Genomic DNA, 25280 nt, shown 5'->3' with positions numbered 1-25280 from the left:
TAGACATGGGTCCCTCAGTTTAGATAACTGACACGTTATTTCCTGTAAGTGATGAAAAATTCACAGTAAGGTGAGTAGGCGGAGCGAATTTATACTTGAACCATACTGTTTTATTGCCAGTAGCAGCTGCAACTACCACTGTATGTCTGCTTGATCACCAGAGCAATACAGTTGGACGTTTTGTCAACACGCATGAATAGAGCGTTATTCAGCAGTAGCTGCTATGCCGGGAGCAAACCGAGTTTCTCCCCTTTTTGTGTGACTCGCTCCGACTGACCAGTCACCACCCTGTGCATAGAATGTCCCAGTTCAGATCGATGCTAACTGGACAGTCCATTAAAGGTAATCAGCTGTCAGTTCGAAGTTACAGATTGTTCTCTCTCTCCCTGACAACTTGAGCTGCCTCAGGACTGGAGTGGCACCGAGCCAGCAGAGCATGGATTGGACAGCACTGCGACAGACCCAGTCATCTGTTCCCTATCCTTTTGCATGGTAGTTACCAGTCCACAGTCATGGATGAGTCTAATCCAGTTTATGACACTGTTATTAATTATCTTGAGAAATATATTTCTTAATTATCTTGAGAAAAAAAATTATATTAACAAGTTAATATAATTTTTTCACTTAAAGGTGCTGTAGTTACTGCATGAATGTTGATTATTTTAATGAGACTGATGAGGAAGTTAGTGTAACCAATGGTTTACTAACATAATATCCCTGTTTTATGTATCTTTTCTGTATCAGCTTGATATTTAGAATACTTTATGTATACTTTGTTTCTATGTATCAATAAATGTATTCCATGTGTTGTTATTCCTTGTGAAGAATCTTTTTTGTTTGGCCGATTGATTCCTAGTAGCCAGAGTAAACTCACACAATTTACTGTTACAACTAAGTATTGTACCAGTAAATTCACAAAACTCTTACACCGGTATGTGGAGAAAAATAGAAGAAAGCTTTAAAATTTCCATAGACACTTTTCGCCAGACTTTAGGGTTCTTACAGACCATAGCAGACAAATATTCAAGAGAACTGACATGTGAATTGGCCATTAGACAAATTAGTGAGGCATTACAAAATTATGCCCTAAACACTGCATAAGGTAATTTACTGGGACATTGTTTAGTATTGATAAATGGGAATTAATGATGGGAACACCATCGTCGCTGACAGTAACACATCCTCTTCAAAGTAGTAAAAAAGGATTACAATTTCTCCTTTATATCCCAATGTTGAAAATCTACATCCAGAAGCTATTAAAATAAAATCCCTTGGAATTGTCAATACTACAATGAATCATTTGTTAAAAGTAGCATCTGATGGTTATCTTATTAAACAAAATAAAAACAAATTCTAGTTCATGATTTATTCCAGATTCTACCAATGAAATTGTCATGTGTTATTGTAATGATAGATGGGACATTAGTGACCTTCCTGCACAAATTTCACTTTTAGTACAAATGCAGTTCAAGTATCTGTGGTGTTTTATTACTTTACAGCAGTGGTTCTCAAACTGTGGTATGCGTACCTGCAGTGGTATGCAGAGTGCCGCCAGGTGGTACGCCAAATGACCCTGGAACTGTGTTGTGTGTGCTCAGAAATCGGGACGGGTTTTCATATTTTGTATTTTAAGACGTGTCGAATACGCAGCCTACGTACTACGATACAGCGCGCGCTAATACTTCAGTGGACACAAGAGATACTCTGTAATTCTATACCACTCTATAGGAATGCGTGCTACGGACGCAAGTGACCAATTGTATTTAAAATACAATACAGCAAATTGGGAGATAAGAGAATGTGCGTGATTTTGGAACAATGCCAACGTTGTAAACACAGGAATGCATAGAAATACGTGCTACGAACGCTGATAATCTTGTGAGCACAGGAAAGCGTAATAGATAACAGAAAAATATTTAAGAACTGTTCTAAGTTAATTTGAGAAAAATACACCGAGCGTCTCTGTGTTTCGCTCCCACGCGCATGAAATAAAAACTTAAATACGGGAATAAAAACGGAAACGCGGAAAAATGCAAACTTGCGGATTGCTAAAGCAGGTAAGCCACACTATTAGGTGTGGAGAAAAAGGTGCAGAACAGCTCGACCTGCTCCCCCCCCCGAAAGACACAGTCATTAATAGAATTATTGAAATGAAGTATTATATCGAAAGTACGCTGACAGAGCGCGTTAAGATGAGCAGATGTCTTTCGCTGCAATTAGATGAGTCTGTAGTCGATTTGGCCAATTTGCTCGTTTACGTTAGATACGGGTTTGAGGGTATGTCCCGTGAGGACTTTCTGTTCTGTAAACCGCTACCAACAGGAACTACAGAAGAGCACATATTTCAGCTTCTGAATGAATTTATTGAAGAGATCGACTGGATAAAATGTGTCAGAGTTTGTACAGACTGGGCTAGAGCAACGACAAGCCGACATTACGGTGTAGTTGCACCAATTAGAGAGGTTACTCCAGAAATGAATGGATGCATTGCAACATCCACCGCGAGACCTTTGCCGTCAAGAAAATGCCTGACGATTTAAAATCTGTTAGACTCTGTTGTGAATTGTATCAGGGCTCGAAAAATTAATTCACATCTGCTTTGCTCGACTAAACAGGCTCACCCCTCTCACTGAAATGGTGCTTTTTTATTATTTTTATTTGTTGTTGTTACTGTTTTTTTTTCTGTAAAACACTTTGAGAAGCGACCTTTAAAGGCGCTATGAAGTTTATTATTATAATATTTATTATATGTATGTGTGAGTGTGTTTGCACTCGCGCTCATGTTGGTCATTAAGAATTTCTGGGGTTCCTATGAGATGATGACTTGTAGGTGGTACTTGGATGCTTTGGTTGGATTAAGGGTGGTACTTGGTCCAAAAAGTTTGAGAACCACTGCTTTACAGCATTCATGAAGCATCACCATGGAACACATTTGACCTGCCAGGTGTTCTTTAATGGTTCTTTTTAATTTGTTTTGAAATATATGAAAATGTAGAAATAGAGATTTCCATATTCCAAGTAAACTTTTAGATGGACTTTTAGCCCTTGGCCCTTGCAACTTGGTGGGGCGGGGCATTAGGATGAGAACCTAACAAACAATTAGATAGATAGATGCTTTATTGATCCCGTGAGGGAAATTGCAGTGCAACAGCAGCTTAACACAGACAACACAGCAACAGTGTAACCAATGATACAATAATAATAATACAATACATACAATACAATCAGTACAATGAGAAGTGCACTAAGAAGAGTTACTCACAGTCCAGAACACACAAAGAACAAACCAGAACAGAACAGTTCACAAAAAAGTCACATTGCACAATACATATAAATGTATTGCACAGGTCCCTGGCATATATTGCCCAAAAACGGTTGTAAATGGGAAAAAAAAAGAACAGATGTATCAGTTTACTGTTCAGACCAGAAACAGGTCACTGTCAATGTTGCCTCTGCCCAGACACAAGGTGGATGCGTTGTACAGTCTTATGGCAGAAGGCAAGAATGACCTCCTGTAGCGCTCCCTGTCGCACCGTGGATGAATCAGTCTATTGCTGAACGTGCTCTTCGTTTCTACAAGCATGTCATAGAGGGGATGGGAGACGTTGTCCATGATGGCCTCTAGTTTGGACACCATTCTCCTCTCAGTCACTACCTCCAGGGCGTCCAGGCCAGACCCAATGATGGAGCTTGCTCTTCTGATGAGCTTGTTCAGCCTGTTAGAATCCACTGCTCTAATCCCAGAGCCCCAGCATACCACCGCATAGAAAATGGTGCTCGCCACCACTGACTGATAGAACAAATGTAGCATCTTACTACACATATTGAAGAACCTGAGCCTCCTCAAGAAGTAAAGTCGGCTCTGACCCTTCTTGTAAATGGCGTCGATGTTCTTAGACCATTCCAGTCTATCATTGATGTGCACTCCCAGGTACTTGTACGAGTCCACCATTTCCACGCCACTCCCATGGTTGTAGACAGGAGTAGGTTTGACCTTTTTCCTCCTGATATCTACCACCAGTTCCTTCGTCTTTGTAACATTCAATTGCAGGTGGTTCTCCCCACACCACTCCACAACGCTGCTGACCATTCCTCTGTATTCTTCCTCCTGCCCACCCTTGATACATCCCACAATTGCAGAGTCATCAGAGAACTCCTGCAGGTGGCATGACTTTGAGTTGTATCCAAGGTATAAAGGCTGAAGAGGAACGGAGAAAGAACCATCCCCTGAGGAGCCCCTGTTTCTTACTTACTATCTGTTCAGACACACAGTTCTGAAGTCCTTAGGAGTAAGGGCCGGATGGTATTGAAGGCACTGGAGAAGTCGAAAAACATAATCCTTACGGTGTTGCCAGCCTTGTCCAGGTGTGAGTAGGCCCTTTACAGCATGTAGATGATTGCATCCTCCACACCAACACTGGGCTGGTAGGCGAACTGTAGGGTGTCCAGTGATGAGCTAACCAGGGGTCTCAGGTGGGATAAGACCAGCCTCTCCAGTGTCTTCATGACGTGAGAAGTCAGTGCAACTGGTCTGTAGTCATTGAGGACAGAGGGGCACCCTTTCTTTGGTACCGGGACCAGGCATGATGTCTTCCAGAGCACAGGGACTTTCTCCAAGCGCAGGCTCAGGTTGAACAGTCGCTGGAGCACTCCGCTCAGCTGATCAGCACAAGCCCTCAGAACTCTGGGACAGACATTATCTGGTCCTGTGGCCTTACCCTGGTGCAGCCTCTTCAGCTCCCTCTTCACCTGGTCAGCCGTGATGGTCAGCCTGGCCTGGGGGATGGTGCTCATAGCGCTGTCAGTGCTGCAGGTGTTAATGGTGGAGGTGTTGGAGAGTGGCAACTGTGGGGGATGGGGGGGTGAGTAGCTGTTTGGGGTTGTAGCTGTAGGCGGCCATGATTGTGATGGGGATGGAGGAGGTGTTGGGCAGTCGCAGCTGTGAAGGGTTAGGGAGCGCGAGGCTGTGGGGGGATGGGTGTTGAGCCACAGAGGGTCCTGAATCAAACCTGTTAAAGAACTGGTTCAACTCGTTGGCCATCTCCAGGTTCCCCTCCACCCCCAGCCTGTTTGAAGCCAGTGATCTCTCTCATGCTGCTCCATACATCCCTTACCCTATTCCTTTGCAGCTTGTCTTCTACCTTCCTCCTGTAGGCGTCCTTGCTCTTTCTTAACTTCTGCTTTAGTTCCCTCTGTACACGCTTGACCTCTTCCTTATCCCCCCTCCTAATGGCTCTCTTCTTGTCATTCAGAAGAGCCTTTAGGTCACTGGTGATCCAGGGTTTGTTATTGGAAAAGCAGTGTAGGTCTTTGGTGGGGATGGTGTTGTCTATGCTGAAGTTAATGTAGTCAGTGACACAGTCCACCATGTTGTCTATGTCGTCCCCATGTGGTTCGCACAGCACATCCCAGTCTGTAGCCTCCAAAGCACCACGTAGATCCTCCATAGTCTCCTGAGACTATCTCCTCACAGTCCTCATTGTTGCAGGTTGGCGCTGGACAATAGGCATGTATAGTGGTGTAAGCAAGACAAGGTTGTGATCTGATCTGCCAATGGGGGGAAGGGCCGTGGAATTATATGCATCCTTGGCATTGGCATATAATAAGTCCAGTGTTTTGTTTTCTCTGGTCGGGCACTTAACAAACTGGTGGAAAGTAGGCAAAGTGGTAGAAATAGAGACGTGGTTAAAGTCCCCTGAAATACCTATAAAAGCGCTAGGGTGCTTTGTTTGTAGCCTGGCTGTGACTGTGTGTATGACGTCACACGCTCCCTCTGCATATGCCGTGGGTGGAATGTAAACAACAACAAAGATGGCGCATGTAAACTCCTGCGGCAGATAGTATGGACGCAGTCCTATGGCAACCAGTTCAATGCCCGGGTTACCGAAGCGCTCCTTAACATGAATATGTCCAGGATTACACCATCTGTTGTTGACAAGCACTGCGAGGCCCCCGCCTTTCCACTTACCGCTTTTGGTGTTTCTGTCCGCCCGCACCGTCTGAAAGCCGCCGATGGTAACATTCGAATTCGAATAAGTTCCTGCAGCCACGTCTCAGTGAAACACACGATACTGCATTCTCTATACTCCCTCTGACTCCTCACCAATGCTCCCAGTTCATCCATCTTGTTCACTAAGGACCTCACATTTCCCATAATGATTGAAGGAAGATAGGGTTTAAATCTCCTTCTCTTCGCCTTTTGCATCGCACCAGCCCTACAGCCTTGGCTTCTCCTCCTCAGCTCCTCCGGAACTGATGACTTCTCTCCAGTGGGTAGAGCCGGATGCATTAGCGCGATCAGCTGGTCCCCCGTGTAGACAATGCCTCTGTAGCTATCGGATTTGCAACCGATAGTCCGAGTAGCAGAAAAAACAAGAAAAAGTATCTCAGCTTCCTAGTATCCATCAGGTTGTGATCGCAAATCTAGTTGCCAGCAAGGGTATGAAGAAAAAACACTAACACACTAACATTAACTAACTGAAAGAAGCAAAAAGACACAGAGCTGCTGTAACAGGCTGCCACTAACACAGCACCATCTTATTAGCAGACACAATTAATAACGTTTTGCAACAAGCTCTTGGAATGATGGCCAAAATTCTTTTTTTATTGGAAAAAATATGAAGATGGAAACAAATGGACTAACAAGGAAAGCCAAGGTATAATGGGAAGGATCTTAGTGGGGATCTTCTAGTGAGAGTATTACTCCCTTTCACTTACTTTCCTGGTTGGATTTGCTAGTAGCATCTTGTGATCATTATCGCAGTAAAAGAAACACATTTTTTAGAATTTGATTAATAGGAAATATAATATGGAATCGTGTATCTAAAGAAAATAATAATTATATAATTATATTCCTATAGCTCAAATTATCACAGTAATACACTTTGTTTGTAAACATCTGCATCAACTTGACTCATTCACCCACAATAACTTGGAAATTTCCGGCCCTTTTAAGCTACAGCTTAAGTTTTTAAGTGGTGCGTTGTTTTAATGGGTTAGGCATGTGCCTTGCAGGCTGGAGGTTGGGGGTTCAAACCCAGCTATCATCATGAGTTTTCTTTTAACAAACATTTCTTTAAAAAACTAAAATAGTTTATATTATTGACACTATATTGAATTTGTTGGTATTTCTAAATATTGCAACACATTCAAAGTTAAGTGATTTATTAATAACAACTAATAATTTCAAACTGCTTGTATTTTAAAATTGTATTTTGTTCGGGGTGATTTGTCACTGTTTTCACAAACTTCAATTTATTAAACGTCTATTTTTGAGACAGGGTGTTCCAGACCTCTGTTTAATTTCTGAAACTCCCTCTGTAGTCCATGTTTTAACCTTTTCTATGAATACTTGCGTTCATTATCGCAGTAAAAAACCTCTTGATAGAATCCACTAAATAAGGAATATAATATGGAATCGCTTATCTAAAGTAATTAATAACAATATTAATTTAACAATCTAAATATATTTATTTATATAGCTGGTAGTATTACTATAATCCACTTTATTTTAAACATGTTTTATTTTTAATTTGACTCATTCATGCAGGATTACTTTCGAAACATTTTTAAGCTGTTTGTCTCGGTTGCATTGCCGAGCAACCTGTTGGTACAGCGGGTTTTCTGATAGGGGTTCTATGTAGGCGATCCGAGTTCAATACCTGGTTTGGGCACAAGTTTTTCTTCTAACAATGACTTTTCAAAAAATAAAATAGAAAATATTATATACATCATATTAACATTTTTTGTGTTTTGCATATTTAATGTTAAGTGATATTAATAATGAAATAAAATGTGAATGACACAAAGCGATTGCGATTTACGAAACATTTCACAGCTTTTATTTAAACAATATCTAGTACCTGGTTGCATTTTTAGAAACCTTAGTTTGAATAAAGCGGATCCCAGGTGCAAGTGACTTCATAACCTGAGAAGGCATTATACTATATTTTTTATGCATCATTGAAGCCTTCTGACTATCAAAAAACCAGGGTTCACTTTTTTTCTGTCTCCCCCTACTCTCTCTCACCCGCTGCGATTCACAGAATGGTTAAAAATGGGAACAGGTCAGGCAGGCAGAGGGAAGGGGTAGGGGTGAAGCTGTTACTTGTCCTGGATAAAGTGGTTAGAAAATCGAAGGATTTACACATGTAAAAAATGTTCCAATTTTAATGTGATATGGAAGATATTATTAATTATTGAATGACCTTGGATGGTCTGTAAACTGAAGATTTATAGAGGAGACAAGTTGTGTCTTTTCTTTCCAGCTTGGAATGAACTTTTACCTACTAGTATATTCCATTGCAGCTACTTTATGTTATTATATTATATATTATATATATTATATTATGTTTTATCCAATCAAAGGTTTGATGTTTTTTTTATTTTGAAACTGTGATCTTGACATGCAGGTGTGAAGTAGAGTTAACAGCTACAGATTTAAAAGGTTATTGATAATATCTTCCATGTCGCATTAACATTGAAATGTTCTTACAAGTGTAAAAATAGGCGATACACAATGTGTCTCCTCTATAACTCTTCATTTTACAGAGAAATTCTGCCAGAGCCACACAGCATTGTCCAATAATACTCCTCTTGTGTCTAATTTCCAGGGAGTAACCCTATTACAAAAGGGAACAGCGCATCGGTCCTTGACTATGGTTAAAAAGTACATATTATGTCTGGTGTACTTTAAGCATTCACTTTTCCGGAATCTGTACAGAACCATGACGTCTCATCAATGTTTGGTTCCAATAAACAGGGGGGTTCACAGACTTCCTTCTTTGAGCTCATCTGCACTCCAGTAAATAACGTACAGTTTATCACCTTCTGCAATACTTCTAGTTTAGCATGATTTGCGTGATAAGCACATTGTTTAATGGGGATGACATTACCACGTCTATATCACTGTACGACACAGATTTGAGTCAGGGTGTCGGTTAATAAAACAGAGCGCCTTTCAAAACATGTAACTACTGCATGATTTATTTATCCATTTCAGCTAAATGAGGGAAATTAAATCAGTCAGAATCTCAGAGTAATAATTGTAAAAATAACCCTTCTTCCCTCCTTTGTTTAACTTAAAGAATTTCACGAAGAAATCCTTAATCACAAAACCATCACTTAATTTATCCAGATACTCAAATTCACGCCAGAGCCAATAACAAGCTATAATAGTGGATTATTTTTATGTATTCACTATATAAGAAACAAACCGAAAGTCATACTCGGATCACGCTTTGAACCATTGGGTGCAGTGCTTTGTCCATTACCACTACAAGGACAATAAAAGTTTTTTTTAAATAAAGAAATGAATGTCAAAATGTTCCCAAAATGTCCACTTGTGATACTTTAGCTGCTTAGTTACACAATTACATATTAATACAACTATCAAGTGATGTTAAATCACTACAACATTTAACTTTTTACAATAACAGCAAGTGGTGTTCTTACTACGTATTCTTAGAAATGGATAAAACTTTATAACTTTTTTATGAAGTACAGAATATAAGCTTAATAATGTTAGAACAAGCACGTTAAAACCAGAACCCATGTAAGTTACCAAGTTAAAGACTTTTATGCATAAAATATTTATGCATAATTAAAATATTTATGATGGAGATAGAAGGTTGTATACTTTTGTCCAACTGTGTAATCTTGCTTTTATAAAATACACCAACTTTTTAATGTTAAATGATTACATGCTGTAATACATAGTTTAAAATTATTGAAAGTCTAAAGTGTATAGAACTTAAATTCTTAATTGGAAACATATTGTCCCTCAGCAGTGACCAGGATTCGAAACTGGGCATTTTTTGGCGATAGTTCAAATGTTGTACATGCGACATTAAGCTTTATTAACTCCACCTGGCAGTTTTACAAGGTGCTTCCGGATACTATTATCATATTTTAATTAACATGCTGTATGATGCAGAATATTGCGCCATGCCCACCATGTTTAAAATGGATGGATCTGTACATACTTTTCCTGCTGACGCTGCAGTATTTTATAAGGTGGACATACAGAACTGGTTGCGCTGGATTGGAAGAATGCCTGACGCAAGGGCTACTATGTGATTCCAATTGTTAAAAGAAGTTATCCTTGGCAAATAGAGTGTGATCCTAGAATGCTGCCAATCTGATAAGCATAGGGAAGCGTGATAAATAACAGAAAGATATTTAAGGACTGTTCTAATTTAATCACTTTGAAAAAAATACACTGAGCATTTCTGTTTGTTTCTCTCCCATGCGCATGGGATACAAAACTTCTTTTAACTTCTGAGACAGACTCCTCACTGTCTTTAAAGGGGAAGCAGAAAAATAAAAATATTTTCCAAGTATAATTGAAGTCTGTATTTGTGATATGTTAGCATTGTTTTGCAGACTGGTTATATTTGTTATTAACGACTTAGGACAACATAGTACATAATGCCCATAACAAAATATATAATGCAATTTCCTGGGACATTTCCATGTTTGTGTATTTGCATTGAATGAAAATATACAACAAGTGGTCTTCTAATGCAGGACATTTATCATTCTAACATTTTTAAATATGTAGCTTGAAAGACAAGATGAAAATGTAAATGTCTTTTGAATTGCAGATTTATTTAAAAAGGTTACAATGACATACTCCTTAGATTATTTCTTAAGTTTTAAGAAATATTGACATAGCTACAGAATGAAACATTATGACATAAATATTAAATATTTTTTAAAGAAATTGCAAGTCTTTCCTAATGTTCCATTCTTAAGGCTAAAATGGCTAGTCTTGAGGTTACATGAAGATATGGAAGACCAATTTAATTTTACTATTTACACAAATGCACAAAAAATACTGTTTTTTTCAAAAACAAAACATCCACTCAACCCACTTCCCGGACAGACAGAGAAAACAAACTGCAGGTGTAATTATCTTCACATTCAGATTACAGCCTCATATTAATTACATTAACTATCAAGCAAGTTTTACTAACGTTTAAGTTCCTTGTAGGCAGTCACCCGAAAAATAAGGTGCTATATCCTGGAAATGAAAGGCGCTCGGAAGCTACTTTAATGACTTCAGACTAACTGGAACTAAATGAGCACTAATGTGATGGATTTCATTTTTGTATGGGGAGCTACTTCACAGAGCTATTCTCTTCTCTTAGTGGGGGGTACTGGGGGTACCCTCTATGCTAGCTTTCGCTTTCGCTTTACATTGCCCCAACAAACTCCTCTTTTCTTAAGGATACTCTCGAGCATGGGTTTAGCAGGGACTCATCATTTATGCCATAATTGTGAAAAAAAAAATCAGTTTGTTACTTTTTGTTACTATGGGTTTAAAATGCGGTACTTAATATAGACCTATTATTATTAATAATAATAATAATAATAATAATAAGCCTATTAGGAGCAATCAATAATATTGTATGACGACTAATACTGTAGCTATAATACTCTTATTCATATCTTCTCTTACTTTAGCATTAGTCTGTCATAAAATACTGTTTCTTAAAAATTTTCCCTTAGCCTAAGACAGATTTTGAAAAGAGTAAAGATTATTTTTATTTACACTAGAGAATGAAACATGCTTTAAGGTGTACTTTCTACAAATGACCTTCTGTAAATCCTTTCTTTTTGACAGTTGTCTACTATCCCATTTTTTATTATTGTGGCATTACCTGTCCATTTTTTGTGAAAAGGTCTTCATAATGCTATCCATTCAATGTACATATGCATTTGATTTATTTATTTTATTGCAGTATACAGCTTAAAATCAGTTCCATTGTATAACTGAAAAGGTCAATGACGATCATGCTAAATATTTTTTTTGAATAGTCACCCAGAGAATCCTCTACTGGCCATGCACACGGTGGCTTTTACTTCTGACCAGGCAACTGGGAGACCAGATGTTGTGTCTGTCTTCAAGGTAAATTAATGTAAATTAATTTGTTTGTGACTTCACTGTTTTGACAAAAGCATAAGCTGCTAATAACTAAATTCAGTTAAACTTTCAACCTGGCATCCGTGTATGCATTAGAAATATGTGGGTGAGTAAGGGTGATGGTGATAGAAAGACAGTAATGCGTTTGCATAGTTAGATTATAAATTATGTTATATCTATATTTGTACTTGGAAATCTTATGAGAAATCCTCTACAACAGCCCTGTTGTTTCACTATAAAGCTTATGATAGAAATAAAAATTAGATTAAAGGGAAACTCTCAAACCCTAAAGCAGTACACCTCTGAGTGTGTTTAGCTAATCAGTTATTTTAATCTAAAAATACAATTATTGGTATCTTAATGATAAGTTAACATACAGTAGTTATTCATAATTATCTCAGATCAGAGTTTTCTTTAGCTTTCTAAAAGGATGTAATGTTTTGCCTTTATTATCGTCTTCATTCTATTCATTTAGCATAGGTCATAAGCCAACTTAGCTAACATTTTCTAGCTTTATCATAAGCTTAACCATTCTCAACTAGAAAATAATAGCATAATTAAAAGACAAGCAAAATTATATTTGTATTTGCTTGAATAGATTAACTGTAATATTTTATCTATTTCATTCCACATTTAACATTATGTTGATATTAATGCTCCTGACGTACTTTGCAATAAAATATGTAACATGCATTTTTAAAGGGTTCACCATATAAAGAACACTCAACAGAATGGCAGATCCGTTTCAAAATGCCACTCAGCATAGTGAATTTGGTCTATTTTTATTTCACAATCCCCCATCATATTGATGATGTTAGAAAAAAAATAAATTAAACAATTAAAAAGCAAATCCCCCTCCCCCCACATGTGAACTGCATATATCCTTTTTAAAATGGGAAAAGTAAAGCTTTGTAATTTTTGCATTAAAAGCACAGGTTAACAATAAAACTGGACAGGCATAAAAGGTAATTTAGATTAAGTGGATAATCAGTGACAGAGGTTTTTTAATGTGCCATTTGAATTTCAGTCAGTCATGCCTTTAATTAGAATAATCCATTATACCGGAGAGCAAAATGATGTGTATTTTAAATTTAAATAAATTACATATATCATTCACAGGTTCACCTACTTAACTTCCATAAATTATGTTTAATATTTCAGTGATGTCTTTCCAAAATAGATGGTAATGATGGGGTTTTGCTTATCCATGTATATTTTGATTAGAGTAAGCACATCTGTTATTTTTATTAATATATTTATATATGTAGGCTTTACAATGTCATGCTAAACTCACTGGTTAAAATATTTAGAACTATTAGTGGATAATGTGTATAAATGGACTCTTTGAAAGTTGCCTTCTTTCAGGAAATGACTGGATGAGAGTCACAGATCAATTAGTATATAACTATCAAAATGTCAAGATGGACCAAATGGCCTCCTCTTGATTGTAATCTTTTTAACATACTTATATGCACCTTATTCACTATGTAATTCTGTGCATTATTCACTGTTGTTTTATTAACCTTCAAGAATAATGCCATTTCTGCTGTGACAATTATCACATCATGTCTTTTTTCACATTTTTAAAGATACGGTGGTTAAATATGAGGGAAGATTATAGAGGGTGTCTATTAAGGACCCAAGATATGGTAAAGTCATTACTTTTTGTAAATTGTAATTTTCCCATTCAAACTCTGTAGCTCATAAAAGTGAGTGACTAATACTACACTTTCCTGCTGACCATGGGTGATTGAGGTCAATGGAATGCTTGCCCTGAGTTAATTCATCACAGGTGCTGTCATTAAAGGCCTGTGGTTATAAACCAAACCTGAGGTTAGTGACTTTTGATAGAGAATATACCGTAAAGCTGAAGTTAGTCTGGCATACTTTAGTACTCAAGAAGGAAAAGATTCTTGAACAAAGTCTTAGTTTAAGATACAAACTCAGAGGATATATAATTGGTCTTTTTTTGGTAGAAGTTAGACTTAAAAAATAGTAAAAAAGTTGGCTTTCATCCAATCAGGCAAGCTTGGATATAATATATATTTAACCTATTAGTTCTCCTGGATTTCTGAAGACGGTGGCTCTGTGGTAGGTTACTAAAAATGAGTAATTTGAAATAGTACAGAACTCAAACTTACAAAACTGAGAAATAAAAGATGAATTCTCACTCTAAAATCATATGCTTTCAAAGCCATTTTTCCATTTCAAAATTCATTTGGAGCCCATATGGATCTGTCAGTAGTATAACAATGTATTCTATAGATCCAGCCATTCAGAATGTGCATGGGATATCGCAGTAGTTTGCGGTTCATGGCCTGCGGGAGACCACAGCGTTTTAAAAATACTCAGTTGTGGGGCTGCATGTTCACAAGCTACAGTATAATAATAAACTGTAGGTTTCAGGTTTACATCCACATATTTCTATACAGATGTATAGATGTATAGAAATAGTTTATTATTATAGCTTGCTGCGAACGCAATGTGCCTCTTTCGGGTTTACATCTGCATTAAGAAAATCTATATTTTGTCCTAATACAAATTTCAGCAAAGAGAAATTTAACTTTAAATTTTGATTAAGAAAAATATTTCACACATACTGTACTGCAGTGGCTTTGGAACCATACAGTATCATACTGTATATAGAGTATACAAACATACAGCCATCCATTGCCGTGTGTACTACTGTTTAGGTATATCTGTAGATCTGACTTTATGTTATTCCAGTTTGTGTAACAGCTGAAGGTGAGACCTGGTGGGGTGGGTGCTTTGATTATACTATAAATGATTCCCTGAGGCATAGCGTCCAAGTTTTGGAATGATAAAAAATAAATCTTTGATGAGTTTGCACGAGAGAATACTGCGCAAAGTAGGTGAATTTGACAAATAGCTAATGGTGCTTAAAGAATTTAAATTTGGCCATCCTGGCCAAATTTCCCTTTGGCCCTTACCAATCATGGCCTCCTAATAATCCCCATCTATGAATTGGCTTCCTTCCACCGCTCTCCTCCCCACTAATAGCTGATGTGTGGTGAGCATTCTGGCGCACAATGGCTGCACTCGCATCATCCAGGTGGATACTGCACATTGGTGGTGGTGGAGGGGAGTCCCCATTTTCTGTATCTTTATAAGTGTAAGCAATTATTATTATTATTATTATTATTATTATTATTAAAATCTATCACACTGTACTGTAGCTCTCATGTACAGATGCAGCCATTCAAAACAAGCAGGGTATGCTGCGGTACAACGCATCATACCGCATCCTACCGTATGCAAATTAGATTATGTTAATAGTATCCAGAATCACCTTGTAAAACCACCAAGTGGAGCTAATAAAGTTTAACCTCTCATGTACAGCATTTAAGCTGTCACCAGAACACACTCGGTTTGGAATCCCGATCACTGCTGAGGGACAATCTTTATTCAATTAAGAATTAAAGTTGTATACTCTTTAGACTTTTAAATTCAAACTGTGTATTACAGCATTTTAATCATTATACATTAAAAAGTTGGTATATTTTATGAAAGCAAGATTGCTCAGTTGGAAAAAAGTACACAACCTATCATAAATATTTTAATTATGCAGAAATATTTTATGCATCAAAGTCTTTACCGAAGATATTACTAATAGTATTAATAATGAATGACCTTGGACAAGCTGTAAACTGAAAGTATTACCCTGGTCCACATTCTTTGTAACCATTTTTGTAAACGAAAAGACTTTATTTCTTCATAGACATAAAGTAACACCACAGCATTTCGTTGATCCGGTCACGCATTCGTTTCCAATCATACAAAGTAAGTCTTGAGAATCTCCGATTCACCATGCCTTTCACATGCTCATAAAAGATATTAATTTAGGAACATAAACATATTACTGTATGTAAACTGTACTGTATATGGCTGTTTTACACCACGGGAAGACAGGAGAATGTGATTGTACTGTATCTGTACAGAATGTGTGTTCCATTTTCAAAATTAAAGTGTTTAAAATGTGTAATTAAAAATTAAAATTAATTAAATTAATAAATTTAATAATTAAATTAATAAAATAATTTAAATTAATAAAATTAAAAAAAACTTGCAACTTACTCAAAGATTCTAAGATGATCACGAGGAAGTGTACTGCATGTCTAATGGTCTAACAAAAACTACAGTGTGCTTAAGAGTTGTTAAACCGGTTTTTATTTTTCGGCACAGCCAGCCGGCCCGAACCACATACACACTAACTAGCCTGCTAGAGCACCACAGTTCACACTCAACCACATCACAGATCACAGATCAGTCCCAGTGTATGAGATATTGCTGTTTGAGCTTATCTCTATTAATATAACTATCTAGTAGTATTAAATGCAACTTTTTTGTATAAATGACACTTTTCTAAAATTTATTTTAAAAATAAAAACTATCACACTCTAATCTTTCCATGTTAGATCCCATGAGGAAGTAGTATACACTCCTGCTTTGTTTAACGATGGTATGAAAAATAAATCTAAATAGTGAGAAAGCTATGCTTAAAGGGAAATAAGAGACTTAGAATGCAAAGATAATGATTTACATTGCGTTGTCAGATTGTGAATCAATAAAGGCATTTAATTAAACATGTGTTTGCGATTTTAATCATAATGGGGAAAATGGGGTTAGACCATTAGACATGCAATACACTTCCTCGTGATCATCTTAGAATCATTGAGTAAGCTGCAAGTTTTTTTTTATACATAGCGTTCAGAAATACAATCGAGAATCGTTTTGTGGTGTATGCATAGATGAAACTTTTCTAAAATGTATAACAAAATTAAAGACGATTAAAATCTGCAAACTGTAATCTTTCCACGTGTAATGTCATTAGAAAGTACAATAAGTTCCTGCTTTGTCTAACGATGGTATCAAAAAAGAAACCTGTGCTTAATGATAATTAAGGGACTTAGAAGTCAAAGAAAATGATTTACGTTGTTTAATTTTAAACACTAAGTTATGAACTCAGACGCAATTGTTGCTTTACAGCCATTGTGCAATACTGAGCTCCGCTCTTCCTCCTTCCCAGTGCTACCTCCCCCTCTGACACAGCACAGTGGGCGGCACGCTGTTTTCAGAGCCTCTGACTGGGGAAAAAATACCTGCTGATCTGTTCTACATACCAGGAAGACAACAGAATATGATTTTTTCTTTTCTAAACGTGTGTTGTTTTTATGAAATTCGTGTATTTTAAACGTTTAATTAAGAAGTAAAAACCTTACAGCATACACAGAGATTCTAAGCTGATCAAGAGGAAGAAAAATCACCCATTTTTTGCGCATAAAAAGTGGTTATTAACTATCGAAACCTGTTTTTATAGCTTTAAAAGTCGTGCAATGTCTAAGCAGGAACACACCATTATATCTCATCAAATAAAAATCATTTGCCCGGCCTAATTTTAAAGACCTCTACTTGTGAAGCTTTTCACAGCCTGTACATAAAACTATATACACAATATTGCTGACAGCAGGAAAATTCCTATACTTTACTCAGCAGCGTCTTAAAAACAGCACCCATGGTATTCAAACACCATTTTTTTACACAGAAGACTGACACAGCTTCGCATTGTGAATCTGTTTTTCTAAGAAAACATGTGTCCGTGGAGGAAGATGGAGTGTCTTTCATTGGAAGACTTGACCTGTTCTACTTTGAAAATACCTGTGAAAATGGTTTCTTTACAAACAGTGTAGACACAGAGACTCAGACAGTGAAATTCGGCACAGGCAGCACTTCCGGGGGGGGGGGAGGGAGAGAGAGAGAGATGCGAAAACCGTGCAGCGCCAGGTGAATGCACAATATTAACCGTGAACTTTGAATGGCTGCATCTGTAATTGAGCAGAAAGTCACCTTGCTCTCACAAGCAGCTTTGTTTGTGTTAACCCACTACACCCTTTTGAATGGATTTTTATCACCTTTATCACCTTCGTCTGTCTTGGGCATGGGGGTTGTATCCCTTCCTCAGTTTAACATCTGATAAGTCCCCAGTAAACCGAGAGACTAAAACCAAATATAGATAAAACATCTGCCTTGTGACATTTCTCAAACTGGCCAGACAGCAAGGTGTGGGTGTGTGTTGATCAACACAGGTGTGTGTTGATTTTTTAAACATTTTTTTAAAGATCATCAAAAATAAGAAACAATGACATGTCCCTGTCAAACTTAGACATTGCATGACTTTATAAGCTATAGAAAATGTTTTTAGAAAGTTATAAACACAACTTAATATACATGAAAAGCGGGTGATTTTTCTTCCTCATGATCACCTTAGAATCTTTGTGAACGCTGTAAGTTAAAATGCACTATGCACTAAGAGGATAAGGACGTGTATCTGTTGAGCTCCACAGCGAATTTAGCAAACTAGGTATAAAAATATAGTCTTTTAACACAAAACATGAATATAACACTTTTACAGTGAAATAAGGTCACTTGTTGACTACTTCGGACAAACCCCGCTCTCCCAAAGCCAAACAAAACATCAAGAAAGACACGACGACAACAGAGAGAAGGTGAGCAAGATGGCAAACTTGCTGGGGGAGACAATACAGTTGAGACTAACCCAATCATAGTAAAAGTAACAGCAAACATAGCCGAAATATTAAATTCCAAACTCACAGCAATTCGAGAACCTGTCGCAGATATATCCAATAAAATGGACATAGTAAATTAAAAGAATAGATTAAGTGGAGCAGCGAGTTTCGGACCTGGAAGATGGCAGTGTAACGGCCGACAATAGGATATGGGTGCTTGAGACATACTTGTGCAAGGCACTGGATCATCTTAAAGACTTTGAAAACAGAAGCTGGCGGAAAAAAGTGAGAATCCTCCGTCTAAGAGAAAACATTGAAGGAAACAACCCAGTTGAGTTCTTTGAGACATGGATCCCTGAAACCCTTGGCATGAAAGTGAATCAAGCTGGAACGTTGCCATCGCAAGGGCCCCCGATGCAAATCGGAGGAGGGTAGAACACCTGAACCCAGGGCTGTCCTGGTGAGGCTGCACAACTACCTGAATAATGAAAATTGAAGCGGCCAGGCACTAGAAAGAAATCATTGTGGAGGGGAAAAGAGTCTCCACCTTCCAAGACTTCTTGGTAGAGGTGGAGAAAAAGAGGACGGAAACAGCCGAAGTGAGGAGGAGGCTGCGTGATGCTGGACTGAAATATTTGTTCCTGTATCCCGCAACTAACGTTTTTAATGCCACAGGGGTATCCACTTCTCTTTCCAGCATAAAAGAAGCAGAGAAATTCCTTTAAAATAATTTAACAGCAAACCTCCATGTCTTAATAGATTGTGAGAAGTCCACTGATAAACGAGCGACCTTGGATTTAGTTTGTAGATCTGTTCAATCAAAGAACTGAACGGTTATGTCTGCACATGTAACCTTCACTGACATTTTAATTGTTCTCTATTTTTGAGATGCTGTTTTTTGTATTAAGGTTAATGTTAAAACATAGATGGTACTGGTTTTGTAAAGAAATTTAAGACTGTAATGAATTATTTTGGTGATAAGTAGACAGTTTTTGTTTCAATATAATAGTTGAACCCACTATAACTGAGCATACTTTATTGCTGACTGCCGCAGTAACGTGATTAGTGGCAACCTTTAGTTTTACTTCTCTGTTAATTATGCAGAGAAGCTAAACAATTTTGTTATATTTGTTCTTAGTTTAGTTTGCAGACTGAGTTCTAAGACTGTTCTTTTTTCTCTTTATCACTGTTAATTGATGTTCAGAAGATTAACAATGTTCCTTTGTTGTTTCTTTTTTAAATACCTGGGTGACAAATGCTGTTACCTCATGAATGTGGTCACGAATGGAATTTTTTTCCCCTTTTATTTCTCTTTTTCCAAGACAAGTTTTTTTCTCTTTTTTTTGCTTCAAAATGTATGCTTCGTGCAGCTGCTCTATATGCGCTTCACTGATTTGTTGCATCATACAGTGATTCAGCCATCGCATTATCATATTAGAACTACAAAACCACCATGAACAGTGTGAAGATACGCACTGTAAAAGGGGTGATTAGCTTAGTTAAAAGGAAAAAGATTCTGAACATTCTGAAACAAGATAAGATTCAAATAGCATTTTTACTAACTCACTCGGAATGATCTGGAGCATAAAAAACTTAAAAGAGAGTGGGTAGGTCAAGTCTATTACTCATCATTCTCCACCAAAAAGGTGTGGTTATTCTCATTCATAAGAATCTCCCATTTACAATCATCTTAACCTACGTGGATAAAAAGGAAGAGTGATAATAGTTCAGGGATTACTATACAGGAAACAAGTGGTGATAGGATATATACTGTATATGCCCCTAATGAACAAGATGAACAATTCTTTATTGACGTGTTTTTACAACTCACTATTATGGATTGTAATAATATCATCCTTGCAGGAGACTTTAATTTTTCCTTCTGTCATAGATTAGATGAGATGCCACCTGCTAATGTGCCATCATCTAAAATCTCCAAGATAGTGACCAATTTATGCATTGAAATGGATGTTATTGATTTATGGAGATTCTTCAACCCAACTGCTAAGGGCTTCACATTTTACTCCTCACTGCATCAAACAGCTTCTCGTATTGACCACATCCTCCTATCATGCCACATGGCCCATCTAGTAACAGATGTAGGTATTGATCCAATTACTATATCAGATCATGCTGTTGTGACAATGAGTATGTCCTCTCCATGACCAAGGGAGCGCTCTCTTGTATGGAGACTAAATCCATTTAATCTGCTGGATGGTGAATTCAGAAAGTTCCTTAATTAACAAACAAAGCTATACTTAGAGTGCAATGACACTGAAGAAACCAATCCTAGGACAGTAAAGGAGGCTTATTAAGCTTACATGAGAGGTATGATAATCTTATATATGAGTAAAAGAAAAAGGAACGAATCTCCAAGCAACTCGAGAAAAAAAATTCTAAATTTGAAGAAGAGTTCTATACTGCTAAATCTGAGAAAATTCTAAATGAAATCAAAGAAGCTAGGTCACAGCGTAATAACCTATTGACAAAAAAGGCTGAAGAAGATGTTGTATATGCAAGACAGTGTCTATTTGAAAAGGGCAATAAACCCAATCGCCTTCTTGCAAGATTGGCAAGGATGGCACCATCCAAAATTTCATTTCTGCCATTAAAGATAAGAATGGCCAGCAAACACTGGAAAATAAGAATATACTGTACAGTAAATGCCATCTTTTAAATAAATCTATTTCCAGTAAAGAGATTAAAACAGCTATCATATCACTAGAGTCAGGACAGATATCATGACCTGATGGCTATCCTGTAGACTTTTATAAAATAATGAAAGATCAGATCTGTAACATTTATCTCAAGGCCATCAATACATCTATTTAAGAAGCTTCACTACCAGAATCTATAAATATTGCCAACATAAGAGTTCTTCACAAAAAAAGGAAAAGATCCTGAACTATGTAGTTCATATATAGACCCATAACTTTATTATATGTTTATATGAAAGTGCTAGCTAAAATACTGACAACACATTTAGAGAGAATAATCACTAGCATTATTGACCCAGACCAAACAGGGTTTTTTAAAGGACGAAACTCATCAACTGTAATAATACAAGGAGATTGTTTAACATAATGCACCATCTTGACCAGCTACAGGTTTCAGACCTTCTTGTGTCAAAGGATGCTAAGAAGGCCTTTGACAGAGTGGAGTGGGCACTATATGTTTGATATTATGAGGAGATTTAACCTGGGTGAAGACTAACTTTAGATTAAGTTATTATATAGTGCACCTAAAGCCACAATACAAACTGATGGTTTTATCTCCCCGCCATTTAGGCTGGCCGTGTGCCCCTTGTCACCCTTACTATTCACTATAGCAATTGAGCCATTGGCTATATATACTAGATGTAATCCAAACATCATGGGGGTCCAACTGGGGGTGAGACATCACAAAATTATGATATATGCTGATGATGTTATAATGACAGTAACGGATCCTGCTCACTGTCTACCTGGAATTATTACTGGAATATAAATGTTCTCAACCATATCAGGCTATAAGGTCAACTTCAGTAAGTCTGAGATAATGGCTTTAGGAAACATGGAAAAAGGAGAACCCGCCTATATTAAACCATTTCACTGTAACCCTAAAGGTATCACATAACTTGGGATTCAGGTGACTCCCAAAATCTGGCATCTATATTCTGTAAATGTAAGACCTCTTCTGATACCCTTAAAGGAAAACATGGTGGACAAATTTACCAATATCTTTCCTGGGCAGAATTAACCTGGTAAAGATGATAATATTACCTAGACTTCTCTATCTATGCTATTCACTACCATGACTAAAGCTGACGTAAAGGATCTGAATAAAGCAAATTTTAACATTCATATGGGCAGGAAGAAAAACAAAAATCAAATATAAGACTTTTACCCAGGGATTATGGTGGATGTGCCTTGCCGAATCTGAAATACTATTCCTGGGCAATACAAGCAAGAATCCTCCAGCAGTGGATTCATGCACCACCAGACTCCACCTGGGTGGATATGGAGGCTAAACTTGGTAAACCAGCTTCTCTTGTAAACCTCTTAGGCAGGAAGATGACTAACATACCCCAACTTGCTAAAAAAAAACCCTTTAATATTAAATGTACTGAGAACATGGATCAAGATAACTAAATTCTTAAGTTATTATCCCTCTCTTTATATGCTATCTTCACCTGTGGTCAACCCAGACCTACCCCCTTAAAAAGACAGGCTCCCACTTTATTAATTGGCAAACAGCATGTATTCATAGAATTTTTGACTTATGAGAAGGAGGTGTATTTAAATCATTTGAGTGTATCCAAGCACAATATAATATACCAACAAGAGACTTCTTTAAATATCTATAGGTCAGGCATTATGTAGGTACCAAGAATGGTGGTCTTGATTTGTTCAGCAGCTCGCACACACTAGACAAAAATCTTTCTAAAGAATGGGAACTCAAAGAAATTTCTATCTATTCATTACCTTCAACAATCTCTATTTGTAACCGGTATAAAGAAATGCAGTACAGTTTGTTACATAGAGCATATATATATATATCTCCACAGATCTAAAGCAAATTTAGCACAGACACATCACCTAACTGCCCTTAATGTAAAACCCAGGTTGAAACACCATTCCACTGTCTGTGGGAATGTACATATGTCCGGAAGTTCTAGTGGAAGGTAAAAAAATTGCTTTGATCTTCGTAATAGAGTTAATCATTCTCTCATGTATATCTTGGGAGTCTTGCCTGTTCATCTGTAGAACCATAGAGAAGTAGTCCAGCCTATTCTGATTCTGGCAAGAAAGGCAATCAAGATGAGGTGGGTGGGTGACAAGCCTCCCTCTCTAGCTCTCTGGGAATTGTTAATATGTGACCTGATCTCTTTAGAAAAGCTAAGATTCATCCTAAAAGATGAACTGGAACGTTTTAAAGAATTGTGGGATAAGCCTTTGAGAGCATTAGGTTTAAAAGAGGAGCTCAGTATATAATCCTAAGCCATTATATAGTATAATTACACTATAAACTTTATGCCTTTTTACGGTAAACTCTTGATACTTGTACCTGTTTTTGTTTTTTTTCTCTTTCATTCTCCTTTTTTTCCTAAGTTCATTGTAATTCTTTTAAAAAGTATAAACTCTGTAATATTTAATAAACAAAATTGGAAAAAAAATTGCCAACGCAACACAAAACGTATACAAAAAAAACAAATTCTTCTCTTAAAACCAGGAATTTAAACCAGGAATTACTTGGCTGAAACTGCATCAGCGATTATTGGGAATTTATATTGATAGAGTAAAATTACAACCCACTTCCCTTCCCCCTACTGTGAAGTGATCCCTCCATTCCAAGTATCCTGGAGATCGTCTAGAGGTTCATTCATTCATTTTATTACTAAAAGACCTGCTGATCTGCTTCACATCACAGGAAGAGGGTAGGATGTGATTTTTTCTGTATGAAATGCATGTTGCATTTACAAAATTAAAGTGTTTTAAATGTTTATTTAAAAAGTAAAAAAAACTTACAGCTTCTACACAAAGATTCTGAGCTGATCACGAGGAAGAAAAAATCATTTTTCGTGCATAAAAAGTGTTTCTTAACTATCTAAACCCGTTTTTAATGGATTTTAAAGTCATGCAATGTCTAATTTAGGCAGGTACATGTTTTTGTTTCTTATTCTTGATTTTCTTTCAAAATTAAAACAATCAGTTGCCTATTGTGCCATACAATATTGTTACATTTTATACAGTAAATACATTATATTTATATTCCTAAATTAATATAGTTTATGATGATATGACATTCGGAGACATTATGCTCCTGTTATTTTTATGCTAAGCTACCAAAATTTCCCTTTAGTTGTAAAATTCCATATTAATATTCCATATTAAGCAGATTTAAACATGTTCAGTAGCGAGATTAAATGAAGCAATCGTTTCACTAATGACTAATTCACCACAAGTGCCACCTATCGATCATCTTTGGCCACGGCTGCCTGTAGCTCAAAACCCACATATGGGGTTTTACCGCGCATTTTGAATGTCTACATCTGTATATGGCCTGTAAACAAATTTAGAGGTTATTGTAACATACATGGTCTCCTTAATTCCTACCGGAGAGAACGATTACTCTACAAAAGTCAATTATAAAAGTACATCTGCAAATTGTTCACCAAACAGTGTACATTTTACAGGTGTGGAATATTTCTGAGAGAATAAAACAGTAAATCATGTGAAACAGTAGAAGTATGTGGATCTGCACCAAGTTTGTGTTGAAAAATAAACCTTTGTACAAGGCACATTGGGTAATTCACAAATCCACTTAATTTAATTAATTACCCATATTTATTGTCCACGTTTCTATTTTCCTTCTCTCCCAACTCATTTAAAAATCTCAATATTCTCTGTCACCTTCATATAGAAAATAAGGTCTTCTAGCATTTCTCTTCATAAGCTTTGTCTTGAGAAAAGCTCAGGGGGACTACATCACTTAATCATATTGTATTCATTATGTGGCAGGCAATGTTGTGAGTAATCAACCTCTTAAGTTATAATACAAAAAAAAAAACACATCACAAATTTTGTATCTCTGCTATCGTTCTCTTTTCCCAAAGTACCCCTTTACAACCAGGAAGTAAGGAGTCTGTTTTCCTGGATTTTTGGCATGTTTGTCAATTCATGAAACCAGTCTGCTCTGAATATCAAATGACTGATATTTATTTTCTCATTCTCAATATCATTTTGTCATGTTAAAAAATAATATATACCTCAGTATTATTTATGCAGTATTTATAAATGCTAGGGTACTATGGAAGCCCGTTTCTGCCA

This window comes from Atractosteus spatula, chromosome 11 (assembly GCF_055471065.1).
Source record: "Atractosteus spatula isolate fAtrSpa1 chromosome 11, fAtrSpa1.hap1, whole genome shotgun sequence".
Classification (NCBI taxonomy): domain Eukaryota; kingdom Metazoa; phylum Chordata; class Actinopteri; order Semionotiformes; family Lepisosteidae; genus Atractosteus; species Atractosteus spatula.
The sequence above is the reverse complement of the archived record's forward strand: the minus strand, read 5'-3'. Positions refer to the sequence as shown.